Below are 13,276 nucleotides of genomic sequence, written 5' to 3' on the forward strand. Positions count from 1 at the left end.
GAAAATTGCAAAGGTAATCGGGTGAGTTTCTGGATAGGATGCGTTTAGAGGGATTGGGGTCAAATGCTGGGGAACGGGACTTGTTTAATTTTGGCAATGTGGTGAGCATGGACGAGGTCCACCGAAGTATCTTTTTCCACGGTGTACCCCAATAACGTCATGTTGCTTCCACCGGCTGTAAAGGATTACTTTTTAGCGGAGTTTGCCATCGCAGTCTGTGACACAATCATTTAGTCTGTTCGACTGCTCACGGGAAAGGTAGTATTGTGAAACACTGCAAAAAAGGAACGACTTCCTTACTTTAGCTCCGACTGACCATACTCTGTGAAATTTTCCCAGATCCTCAGCTGAGGATTTTTGCTGCTGGAAGTTACCTCAGAAATCCTGTTAAATCGAAATGTGTTGAGCGAATCGCAAAACAGAAAGCATTTAACATGGAACACAAACAAAACTGGCATACCTCATGCATTTTCAGACGCAGAGATGCATGAATGCTAAATGTGATACAGTCCGAGGGCATGAGTCATAAAGTAATCTCACAACTAACAAGAGGGCATTTCCAAACGACTCTTTCAAACATACTGCAGCCTTAGCGCACCACCACTTTCCAGACAATGCTGAAACGAGAGAAAGAAAGAACATAATAAGAATTGACCGTAAAAATGAATTTCACCAATCACAGTCTCGATTAGATTACCTTTCCCTTCCGATGTTTCCAGGACGGAAATGAAGGAAATGGGAGAAATTCAATAAGGTATGACATCGAAATTCACTGGAACGATTTTCCCATTAGCTAGAAACCCAAATAACAACGAGTAGAGTCACCGTAGGACTTCGTTTCACAACAACGATGAAATAACAGTCTCCATTCGGTTCCAGTAAAAGCTCAACTTGCCTGGGACTGCAGAACTGTTTGCGATTTTCCGCGTGGGAGGCGAACACGATCATGACAGTGGAGACATTTTCAAATATTTGGCAATATCTCACACCAAAGTTAATTCCCTGGGAAGCAAACCCATTATACTTTTGTTTTCAACATCAATATACAGTGGGCACCGAAACAGCATTTTAACAAGCTGCAGCGTTGGAGTTGATCAGCAGAAATGGCAGCGGTGGGATTCGAACCCACGCCCCTTTCGAGACTGGAACCTGGATCCAGCGCCTTAGACCGCTCGGCCACGCTACCAGCCGGCCGCGCCACCTCATTTACTTGTATCTTCAATTGTGCTCCTGCATCACAACAGATGCAAAGTCACATGAAAAGGGTTCCATGATTCCTCTCGGACTCGCACAGCTGCTGGGATGTGCCCGGCTACAATGTCAATTTCGCAGCAGATATTGATAGCCCATCAATCCAGACAAAACTCAATGGTAAGCTGAGTCTATCTTCTCAGACTCTTTTCAGCTACAAATGTATCTGTCAGTGCGTGAGAATATGGGTTCGCTTATGATTTGTTCAAATAACCATGAGCTGCTTGACATTACTGGAATTTCCATTCTTGCTTTGCTAAATGATTTCACCCATTGCTCGAAACAGGACGACTTTCACGTTTACACGGAACACGAAACACACCGGACTACAGGGAAAATGCACAAACCTGAGCAGGCCGTGTTCCACATCATACCTTGCAGCATAGTTTCTGTCACTGTATCTGTTTTTTTTTCAGAATCAGAGTCCCAAAGAATGTTCTCCACCCTAAAACCGGAGGTAGCATTACAATCCGAGAACGACAGATCACATTGTGAGAATGCTCTGACCTCGGAGCCAGTTCGAGATGCCACTTTCCGTGCCTTTTACCTTAACCGTGCAATTTGTTGCTGAGATGTTCACTCCTGGACATGAGCCACATGGATACCAACTGAGTTGGAAACCTGGGTGGGAATCGAGGAGAAGCGACTCAATAAATTTTGCTAAATTCCGTGGTGCTTTTTAGAAATGCAGTTTCTGTTCACCTCAATCTAAAAGCCAGTTTCTGAACATAGCAACAGAAGTCAAAAGGTAATTACCTCACCCCACCCCCACTCCAGAAGAGGTGCTAACTGCCCTTGAGTGCTTTTTGTTCTCGATGTGAAGAGCTTTCACGCCTGAGTCACCTTCACGTCTCTGGCTGCTGAGTGAATCACAAAGAAGGAATTTCACCAGAGCTGCAACTGCCTCACTTCTCCACACGCCCTCCCCGTTTACATTTTCCTGCTCGTCAGTGATTAAAAGAAAACCAAATGGATGCGATATCATTCTGTAGCCTCTCTGTCGATTCCTCCGTTTCAGTTCCAACATGACTTAAATCTAGGGGCGGACCTTAATACTAGCGACGCAAGTCGAAAGGTTCCTGAGAGTGCAATTCCTTTCATTGCTGTTGCTGATTGAATGAGCCACTAACGTGCGAATTGCTCCAAAACATGATTCAGGATATCTGGTGCCAATTCTCGCACGTTGAATAACGATTGACAGCTTCCAAATGAGGTCTTTCTGAGACGACCTTGGGGTACATTTGACAGACAGACAAGTTCAGGAATTCGTGGTGTGCTGTGACACCAGAGCATCTGCTTCATTCCTGTCTTTGAACCGTGCCGCCTGCGCAAGGAAGGCAAATGCGGTACTGCTTTTCGTGGAAGGATCAGAAGGCGGTAACTGCACTGTCCAACAGAATGGCATATGATCAGAACCAGGTTGGAGAAAAATTTAACAACGCTTTGCACTGTAATTAAATGGAATTGCATTACATTTCACTACCAGAGCAGGTTTATTCAAGCAAATTCGAAGGCAGGTTTGCAGATGGGAAAGCATGCAAGAAAGCTCAGCTCTTGTCCATGTAAAAGGCTGCAGTTGAAGAACAAAGCAGTTTCTGCCCAGTTCCGGACTGGGGATCTTTCGCGTGTTAGGCGAACGTGATGTCCACTACACGACAGAAACAAGCCACAGCCGGATGTGCTGCAGCTCCGTGGCGTCCAGCACTGAAAGTTGAATCCGTTCTACGTCTCCCCTTTCTGTTTCCAATAGCTCGTTGTTGTCCAGCGTAATCGACATCTTGGAAACGTAAAAAAAAAGACACGTTAAATTGATGACAAAATATAGACAAAGATGTCGTCGATGTTTGTACCGTAGGGCGAGGTGGAATAGGCTGGGACGACTTTCCCTGCAGCGCAACAGCTGCGACATGACCTTATGGAAGGGTGGTAAACTGAGCATTTACGTGCTTTACCCAAGTTGGTGTGAGTTGAAAACTCGACAGCATAGCTTTAAGGTGAGTGGGCTGAAAGTGACAAAGGACCTGAGGCACATTTCCCACAAAGAAGGTTGTGCGTGTTTGGAATGATCTACCAGAGGAAGTGGAGGAGGCTATTACACTCAGAAAATTGCAAAGGTAATCGGGTGAGTTTCTGGATAGGATGCGTTTAGAGGGATTGGGGTCAAATGCTGGGGAACGGGACTTGTTTAATTTTGGCAATGTGGTGAGCATGGACGAGGTCCACCGAAGTATCTTTTTCCACGGTGTACCCCAATAACGTCATGTTGCTTCCACCGGCTTTAAAGGATTACTTTTTAGCGGAGTTTGCCATCGCAGTCTGTGGCACAATCATTTAGTCTGTTCGACTGCTCACGGGAAAGGTAGTATTGTGAAACACTGCAAAAAAGGAACGACTTCCTTACTTTAGCTCCGACTGACCATACTCTGTGAAATTTTCCCAGATCCTCAGCTGAGGATTTTTGCTGCTGGAAGTTACCTCAGAAATCCTGTTAAATCGAAATGTGTTGAGCGAATCGCAAAACAGAAAGCATTTAACATGGAACACAAACAAAACTGGCATACCTCATGCATTTTCAGACGCAGAGATGCATGAATGCTAAATGTGATACAGTCCGAGGGCATGAGTCATAAAGTAATCTCACAACTAACAAGAGGGCATTTCCAAACGACTCTTTCAAACATACTGCAGCCTTAGCGCACCACCACTTTCCAGACAATGCTGAAACGAGAGAAAGAAAGAACATAATAAGAATTGGCCGTAAAAATGAATTTCACCAATCACAGTCTCGATTAGATTACCTTTCCCTTCCGATGTTTCCAGGACGGAAATGAAGGAAATGGGAGAAATTCAATAAGGTATGACATCGAAATTCACTGGAACGATTTTCCCATTAGCTAGAAACCCAAATAACAACGAGTAGAGTCACCGTAGGACTTCGTTTCACAACAACGATGAAATAACAGTCTCCATTCGGTTCCAGTAAAAGCTCAACTTGCCTGGGACGGCAGAACTGTTTGCGATTTTCCGCGCGGGAGGCGAACACGATCATGACAGTGGAGACATTTTCAAATATTTGGCAGTATCTCACACCAAAGTTAATTCCCTGGGAAGCAAACCCATTATACTTTTGTTTTCAACATCAATATACAGTGGACACCGAAACAGCATTTTAACAAGCTGCAGCGTTGGAGTTGATCAGCAGAAATGGCAGTGGTGGGATTCGAACCCACGCCCCTTTCGAGACTGGAACCTGGATCCAGCGCCTTAGACCGCTCGGCCACACTACCAGCCGGCCGCGCCACCTCATTTACTTGTATCTCCAATTGTGCTCCTGCATAACAACAGATGCAAAGTCACATGAAAAGGGTTCCATGATTCCTCTCGGACTCGCACAGCTGCTGGGATGTGCCCGGCTACAATGTCAATTTCGCAGCAGATATTGATAGCCCATCAATCCAGACAAAAATCAATGGTAAGCTGAGTCTATCTTCTCAGACTCTTTTCAGCTACAAATGTATCTGTCAGTGCGTGAGAATATGGGTTCGCTTATGATTTGTTCAAATAACCATGAGCTGCTTGACATTACTGGAATTTCCATTCTTGCTTTGCTAAATGATTTCACCCATTGCTCGAAACAGGACGACTTTCACGTTTACACGGAACACGAAACACACCGGACTACAGGGAAAATGCACATACCTGAGCAGGCCGTGTTCCACATCATACCTTGCAGCATAGTTTCTGTCACTGTATCTGTTTTTTTTTTCAGAATAAGAGTCCCAAAGAATGTTCTCCACCCTAAAACCGGAGGTAGCATTACAATCCGAGAACGACAGATCACATTGTGAGAATGCTCTGACCTCGGAGCCAGTTCGAGATGCCACTTTCCGTGCCTTTTACCTTAACCGTGCAATTTGTTGCTGAGATGTTCACTCCTGGACATGAGCCACATGGATACCAACTGAGTTGGAAACCTGGGTGGGAATCGAGGAGAAGCGACTCAATAAATTTTGCTAAATTCCGTGGTGCTTTTTAGAAATGCAGTTTCTGTTCACCTCAATCTAAAAGCCAGTTTCTGAACATCGCAACAGAAGTCAAAAGGTAATTACCTCACCCCACCCCCACTCCAGAAGAGGTGCTAACTGCCCTTGAGTGCTTTTTGTTCTCGATGTGAAGAGCTTTCACGCCTGAGTCACCTTCACGTCTCTGGCTGCTGAGTGAATCACAAAGAAGGAATTTCACCAGAGCTGCAACTGCCTCACTTCTCCACACGCCCTCCCCGTTTACATTTTCCTGCTCGTCAGTGATTAAAAGAAAACCAAATGGATGCGATATCATTCTGTAGCCTCTCTGTCGATTCCTCCGTTTCAGTTCCAACATGACTTAAATCTAGGGGCGGACCTTAATACTAGCGACGCAAGTCGAAAGGTTCCTGAGAGTGCAATTCCTTTCATTGCTGTTGCTGATTGAATGAGCCACTAACGTGCGAATTGCTCCAAAACATGATTCAGGATATCTGGTGCCAATTCTCGCACGTTGAATAACGATTGACAGCTTCCAAATGAGGTCTTTCTGAGACGACCTTGGGGTACATTTGACAGACAGACAAGTTCAGGAATTCGTGGTGCGCTGTGACACCAGAGCATCTGCTTCTTTCCTGTCTTTGAACCGTGCCGCCTGCGCAAGGAAGGCAAATGCGGTCCTGCTTTTCGTGGAAGGATCAGAAGGCGGTAACTGCACTCTCCAACAGAATGGCATATGATCAGAACCAGGTTGGAGAAAAATTTAACAACGCTTTGCACTATAATTAAATGGAATTGCATTACATTTCACTACCAGAGCAGGTTTATTCAAGCAAATTCGAAGGCAGGTTTGCAGATGGGAAAGCATGCAAGAAAGCTCAGCTCTTGTCCATGTAAAAGGCTGCAGTTGAAGAACAAAGCAGTTTCTGCCCAGTTCCGGACTGGGGATCTTTCGCGTGTTAGGCGAACGTGATGACCACTACACGACAGAAACAAGCCACAGCCGGATGTGCTGCAGCTCCGTGGCGTCCAGCACTGAAAGTTGAATCCGTTCTACGTCTCCCCTTTCTGTTTCCAATAGCTCGTTGTTGTCCAGCGTAATCGACATCTTGGAAACGTAAAAAAAAAGACACGTTAAATTGATGACAAAATATAGACAAAGATGTCGTCGATGTTTGTACCGTAGGGCGAGGTGGAATAGGCTGGGACGACTTTCCCTGCAGCGTAACAGCTGCGACATGACCTTATGGAAGGGTGGTAAACTGTGTATTTACGTGCTTTACCCAAGTTGGTGTGAGTTGAAAACTCGACAGCATAGCTTTAAGGTGAGTGGGCTGAAAGTGACAAAGGACCTGAGGCACATTTCCCACAAAGAAGGTTGTGCGTGTTTGGAATGATCTACCAGAGGAAGTGGAGGAGGCTATTACACTCAGAAAATTGCAAAGGTAATCGGGTGAGTTTCTGGATAGGATGCGTTTAGAGGGATTGGGGTCAAATGCTGGGGAACGGGACTTGTTTAATTTTGGCAATGTGGTGAGCATGGACGAGGTCCACCGAAGTATCTTTTTCCACGGTGTACCCCAATAACGTCATGTTGCTTCCACCGGCTTTAAAGGATTACTTTTTAGCGGAGTTTGCCATCGCAGTCTGTGGCACAATCATTTAGTCTGTTCGACTGCTCACGGGAAAGGTAGTATTGTGAAACACTGCAAAAAAGGAACGACTTCCTTACTTTAGCTCCGACTGACCATACTCTGTGAAATTTTCCCAGATCCTCAGCTGAGGATTTTTGCTGCTGGAAGTTACCTCAGAAATCCTGTTAAATCGAAATGTGTTGAGCGAATCGCAAAACAGAAAGCATTTAACATGGAACACAAACAAAACTGGCATACCTCATGCATTTTCAGACGCAGAGATGCATGAATGCTAAATGTGATACAGTCCGAGGGCATGAGTCATAAAGTAATCTCACAACTAACAAGAGGGCATTTCCAAACGACTCTTTCAAACATACTGCAGCCTTAGCGCACCACCACTTTCCAGACAATGCTGAAACGAGAGAAAGAAAGAACATAATAAGAATTGACCGTAAAAATGAATTTCACCAATCACAGTCTCGATTAGATTACCTTTTCCTTCCGATGTTTCCAGGACGGAAATGAAGGAAATGGGAGAAATTCAATAAGGTATGACATCGAAATTCACTGGAACGATTTTCCCATTCGCTAGAAACCCAAATAACAACGAGTAGAGTCACCGTAGGACTTCGTTTCACAACAACGATGAAATAACAGTCTCCATTCGGTTCCAGTAAAAGCTCAACTTGCCTGGGACTGCAGAACTGTTTGCGATTTTCCGCGTGGGAGGCGAACACGATCATGACAGTGGAGACATTTTCAAATATTTGGCAATATCTCACACCAAAGTTAATTCCCTGGGAAGCAAAACCATTATACTTTTGTTTTCAACATCAATATACAGTGGGCACCGAAACAGCATTTTAACAAGCTGCAGCGTTGGAGTTGATCAGCAGAAATGGCAGCGGTGGGATTCGAACCCACGCCCCTTTCGAGACTGGAACCTGGATCCAGCGCCTTAGACCGCTCGGCCACACTACCAGCCGGCCGCGCCACCTCATTTACTTGTATCTTCAATTGTGCTCCTGCATAACAACAGATGCAAAGTCACATGAAAAGGGTTCCATGATTCCTCTCGGACTCGCACAGCTGCTGGGATGTGCCCGGCTACAATGTCAATTTCGCAGCAGATATTGATAGCCCATCAATCCAGACAAAAATCAATGGTAAGCTGAGTCTATCTTCTCAGACTCTTTTCAGCTACAAATGTATCTGTCAGTGCGTGAGAATATGGGTTCGCTTATGATTTGTTCAAATAACCATGAGCTGCTTGACATTACTGGAATTTCCATTCTTGCTTTGCTAAATGATTTCACCCATTGCTCGAAACAGGACGACTTTCACGTTTACACGGAACACGAAACACACCGGACTACAGGGAAAATGCACATACCTGAGCAGGCCGTGTTCCACATCATACCTTGCAGCATAGTTTCTGTCACTGTATCTGTTTTTTTTTTCAGAATAAGAGTCCCAAAGAATGTTCTCCACCCTAAAACCGGAGGTAGCATTACAATCCGAGAACGACAGATCACATTGTGAGAATGCTCTGACCTCGGAGCCAGTTCGAGATGCCACTTTCCGTGCCTTTTACCTTAACCGTGCAATTTGTTGCTGAGATGTTCACTCCTGGACATGAGCCACATGGATACCAACTGAGTTGGAAACCTGGGTGGGAATCGAGGAGAAGCGACTCAATAAATTTTGCTAAATTCCGTGGTGCTTTTTAGAAATGCAGTTTCTGTTCACCTCAATCTAAAAGCCAGTTTCTGAACATAGCAACAGAAGTCAAAAGGTAATTACCTCACCCCACCCCCACTCCAGAAGAGGTGCTAACTGCCCTTGAGTGCTTTTTGTTCTCGATGTGAAGAGCTTTCACGCCTGAGTCACCTTCACGTCTCTGGCTGCTGAGTGAATCACAAAGAAGGAATTTCACCAGAGCTGCAACTGCCTCACTTCTCCACACGCCCTCCCCGTTTACATTTTCCTGCTCGTCAGTGATTAAAAGAAAACCAAATGGATGCGATATCATTCTGTAGCCTCTCTGTCGATTCCTCCGTTTCAGTTCCAACATGACTTAAATCTAGGGGCGGACCTTAATACTAGCGACGCAAGTCGAAAGGTTCCTGAGAGTGCAATTTCTTTCATTGCTGTTGCTGATTGAATGAGCCACTAACGTGCGAATTGCTCCAAAACATGATTCAGGATATCTGGTGCCAATTCTCGCACGTTGAATAACGATTGACAGCTTCCAAATGAGGTCTTTCTGAGACGACCTTGGGGTACATTTGACAGACAGACAAGTTCAGGAATTCGTGGTGCGCTGTGACACCAGAGCATCTGCTTCTTTCCTGTCTTTGAACCGTGCCGCCTGCGCAAGGAAGGCAAATGCGGTACTGCTTTTCGTGGAAGGATCAGAAGGCGGTAACTGCACTCTCCAACAGAATGGCATATGATCAGAACCAGGTTGGAGAAAAATTTAACAACGCTTTGCACTGTAATTAAATGGAATTGCATTACATTTCACTACCAGAGCAGGTTTATTCAAGCAAATTCGAAGGCAGGTTTGCAGATGGGAAAGCATGCAAGAAAGCTCAGCTCTTGTCCATGTAAAAGGCTGCAGTTGAAGAACAAAGCAGTTTCTGCCCAGTTCCGGACTGGGGATCTTTCGCGTGTTAGGCGAACGTGATGACCACTACACGACAGAAACAAGCCACAGCCGGATGTGCTGCAGCTCCGTGGCGTCCAGCACTGAAAGTTGAATCCGTTCTACGTCTCCCCTTTCTGTTTCCAATAGCTCGTTGTTGTCCAGCGTAATCGACATCTTGGAAACGTAAAAAAAAAGACACGTTAAATTGATGACAAAATATAGACAAAGATGTCGTCGATGTTTGTACCGTAGGGCGAGGTGGAATAGGCTGGGACGACTTTCCCTGCAGCGTAACAGCTGCGACATGACCTTATGGAAGGGTGGTAAACTGTGTATTTACGTGCTTTACCCAAGTTGGTGTGAGTTGAAAACTCGACAGCATAGCTTTAAGGTGAGTGGGCTGAAAGTGACAAAGGACCTGAGGCACATTTCCCACAAAGAAGGTTGTGCGTGTTTGGAATGATCTACCAGAGGAAGTGGAGGAGGCTATTACACTCAGAAAATTGCAAAGGTAATCGGGTGAGTTTCTGGATAGGATGCGTTTAGAGGGATTGGGGTCAAATGCTGGGGAACGGGACTTGTTTAATTTTGGCAATGTGGTGAGCATGGACGAGGTCCACCGAAGTATCTTTTTCCACGGTGTACCCCAATAACGTCATGTTGCTTCCACCGGCTTTAAAGGATTACTTTTTAGCGGAGTTTGCCATCGCAGTCTGTGGCACAATCATTTAGTCTGTTCGACTGCTCACGGGAAAGGTAGTATTGTGAAACACTGCAAAAAAGGAACGACTTCCTTACTTTAGCTCCGACTGACCATACTCTGTGAAATTTTCCCAGATCCTCAGCTGAGGATTTTTGCTGCTGGAAGTTACCTCAGAAATCCTGTTAAATCGAAATGTGTTGAGCGAATCGCAAAACAGAAAGCATTTAACATGGAACACAAACAAAACTGGCATACCTCATGCATTTTCAGACGCAGAGATGCATGAATGCTAACTGTGATACAGTCCGAGGGCATGAGTCATAAAGTAATCTCACAACTAACAAGAGGGCATTTCCAAACGACTCTTTCAAACATACTGCAGCCTTAGCGCACCACCACTTTCCAGACAATGCTGAAACGAGAGAAAGAAAGAACATAATAAGAATTGACCGTAAAAATGAATTTCACCAATCACAGTCTCGATTAGATTACCTTTCCCTTCCGATGTTTCCAGGACGGAAATGAAGGAAATGGGAGAAATTCAATAAGGTATGACATCGAAATTCACTGGAACGATTTTCCCATTAGCTAGAAACCCAAATAACAACGAGTAGAGTCACCGTAGGACTTCGTTTCACAACAACGATGAAATAACAGTCTCCATTCGGTTCCAGTAAAAGCTCAACTTGCCTGGGACTGCAGAACTGTTTGCGATTTTCCGCGTGGGAGGCGAACACGATCATGACAGTGGAGACATTTTCAAATATTTGGCAATATCTCACACCAAAGTTAATTCCCTGCGAAGCAAACCCATTATACTTTTGTTTTCAACATCAATATACAGTGGGCACCGAAACAGCATTTTAACAAGCTGCAGCGTTGGAGTTGATCAGCAGAAATGGCAGCGGTGGGATTCGAACCCACGCCCCTTTCGAGACTGGAACCTGGATCCAGCGCCTTAGACCGCTCGGCCACACTACCAGCCGGCCGCGCCACCTCATTTACTTGTATCTTCAATTGTGCTCCTGCATAACAACAGATGCAAAGTCACATGAAAAGGGTTCCATGATTCCTCTCGGACTCGCACAGCTGCTGGGATGTGCCCGGCTACAATGTCAATTTCGCAGCAGATATTGATAGCCCATCAATCCAGACAAAACTCAATGGTAAGCTGAGTCTATCTTCTCAGACTCTTTTCAGCTACAAATGTATCTGTCAGTGCGTGAGAATATGGGTTCGCTTATGATTTGTTCAAATAACCATGAGCTGCTTGACATTACTGGAATTTCCATTCTTGCTTTGCTAAATGATTTCACCCATTGCTCGAAACAGGACGACTTTCACGTTTACACGGAACACGAAACACACCGGACTACAGGGAAAATGCACAAACCTGAGCAGGCCGTGTTCCACATCATACCTTGCAGCATAGTTTCTGTCACTGTATGTGTTTTTTTTTCAGAATAAGAGTCCCAAAGAATGTTCTCCACCCTAAAACCGGAGGTAGCATTACAATCCGAGAACGACAGATCACATTGTGAGAATGCTCTGACCTCGGAGCCAGTTCGAGATGCCACTTTCCGTGCCTTTTACCTTAACCGTGCAATTTGTTGCTGAGATGTTCACTCCTGGACATGAGCCACATGGATACCAACTGAGTTGGAAACCTGGGTGGGAATCGAGGAGAAGCGACTCAATAAATTTTGCTAAATTCCGTGGTGCTTTTTAGAAATGCAGTTTCTGTTCACCTCAATCTAAAAGCCAGTTTCTGAACATAGCAACAGAAGTCAAAAGGTAATTACCTCACCCCACCCCCACTCCAGAAGAGGTGCTAACTGCCCTTGAGTGCTTTTTGTTCTCGATGTGAAGAGCTTTCACGCCTGAGTCACCTTCACGTCTCTGGCTGCTGAGTGAATCACAAAGAAGGAATTTCACCAGAGCTGCAACTGCCTCACTTCTCCACACGCCCTCCCCGTTTACATTTTCCTGCTCGTCAGTGATTAAAAGAAAACCAAATGGATGCGATATCATTCTGTAGCCTCTCTGTCGATTCCTCCGTTTCAGTTCCAACATGACTTAAATCTAGGGGCGGACCTTAATACTAGCGACGCAAGTCGAAAGGTTCCTGAGAGTGCAATTCCTTTCATTGCTGTTGCTGATTGAATGAGCCACTAACGTGCGAATTGCTCCAAAACATGATTCAGGATATCTGGTGCCAATTCTCGCACGTTGAATAACGATTGACAGCTTCCAAATGAGGTCTTTCTGAGACGACCTTGGGGTACATTTGACAGACAGACAAGTTCAGGAATTCGTGGTGCGCTGTGACACCAGAGCATCTGCTTCTTTCCTGTCTTTGAACCGTGCCGCCTGCGCAAGGAAGGCAAATGCGGTACTGCTTTTCGTGGAAGGATCAGAAGGCGGTAACTGCACTCTCCAACAGAATGGCATATGATCAGAACCAGGTTGGAGAAAAATTTAACAACGCTTTGCACTGTAATTAAATGGAATTGCATTACATTTCACTACCAGAGCAGGTTTATTCAAGCAAATTCGAAGGCAGGTTTGCAGATGGGAAAGCATGCAAGAAAGCTCAGCTCTTGTCCATGTAAAAGGCTGCAGTTGAAGAACAAAGCAGTTTATGCCCAGTTCCGGACTGGGGATCTTTCGCGTGTTAGGCGAACGTGATGACCACTACACGACAGAAACAAGCCACAGCCGGATGTGCTGCAGCTCCGTGGCGTCCAGCACTGAAAGTTGAATCCGTTCTACGTCTCCCCTTTCTGTTTCCAATAGCTCGTTGTTGTCCAGCGTAATCGACATCTTGGAAACGTAAAAAAATAGACACGTTAAATTGATGACAAAATATAGACAAAGATGTCGTCGATGTTTGTACCGTAGGGCGAGGTGGAATAGGCTGGGACGACTTTCCCTGCAGCGTAACAGCTGCGACATGACCTTATGGAAGGGTGGTAAACTGAGTATTTACGTGCTTTACCCAAGTTGGTGTGAG

At 45.3% G+C, this 13,276-nt stretch overlaps 2 non-coding genes across 2 annotated transcripts; both read right to left on the reverse strand.

Moving 5' to 3' along the window:
* Window positions 1–1,104: 1,104 nt before the first annotated feature.
* On the reverse strand, window positions 1,105–1,186 carry trnal-cag (transfer RNA leucine (anticodon CAG)). Its single transcript has one exon. It is a non-coding gene; the product is annotated as a tRNA-Leu (tRNA).
* Window positions 1,187–4,456: 3,270 nt separating this feature from the next.
* trnal-cag (transfer RNA leucine (anticodon CAG)) lies at window positions 4,457–4,538 on the reverse strand. The gene has a single exon. It is a non-coding gene; the product is annotated as a tRNA-Leu (tRNA).
* Window positions 4,539–13,276: the final 8,738 nt, after the last annotated feature.

The sequence above is a fragment of the Chiloscyllium plagiosum genome, unplaced genomic scaffold (assembly GCF_037043375.1).
Source record: "Chiloscyllium plagiosum isolate Xiang-an unplaced genomic scaffold, Cpla_swu_hap1 HiC_scaffold_51, whole genome shotgun sequence".
Classification (NCBI taxonomy): Eukaryota; Metazoa; Chordata; class Chondrichthyes; order Orectolobiformes; family Hemiscylliidae; genus Chiloscyllium; species Chiloscyllium plagiosum.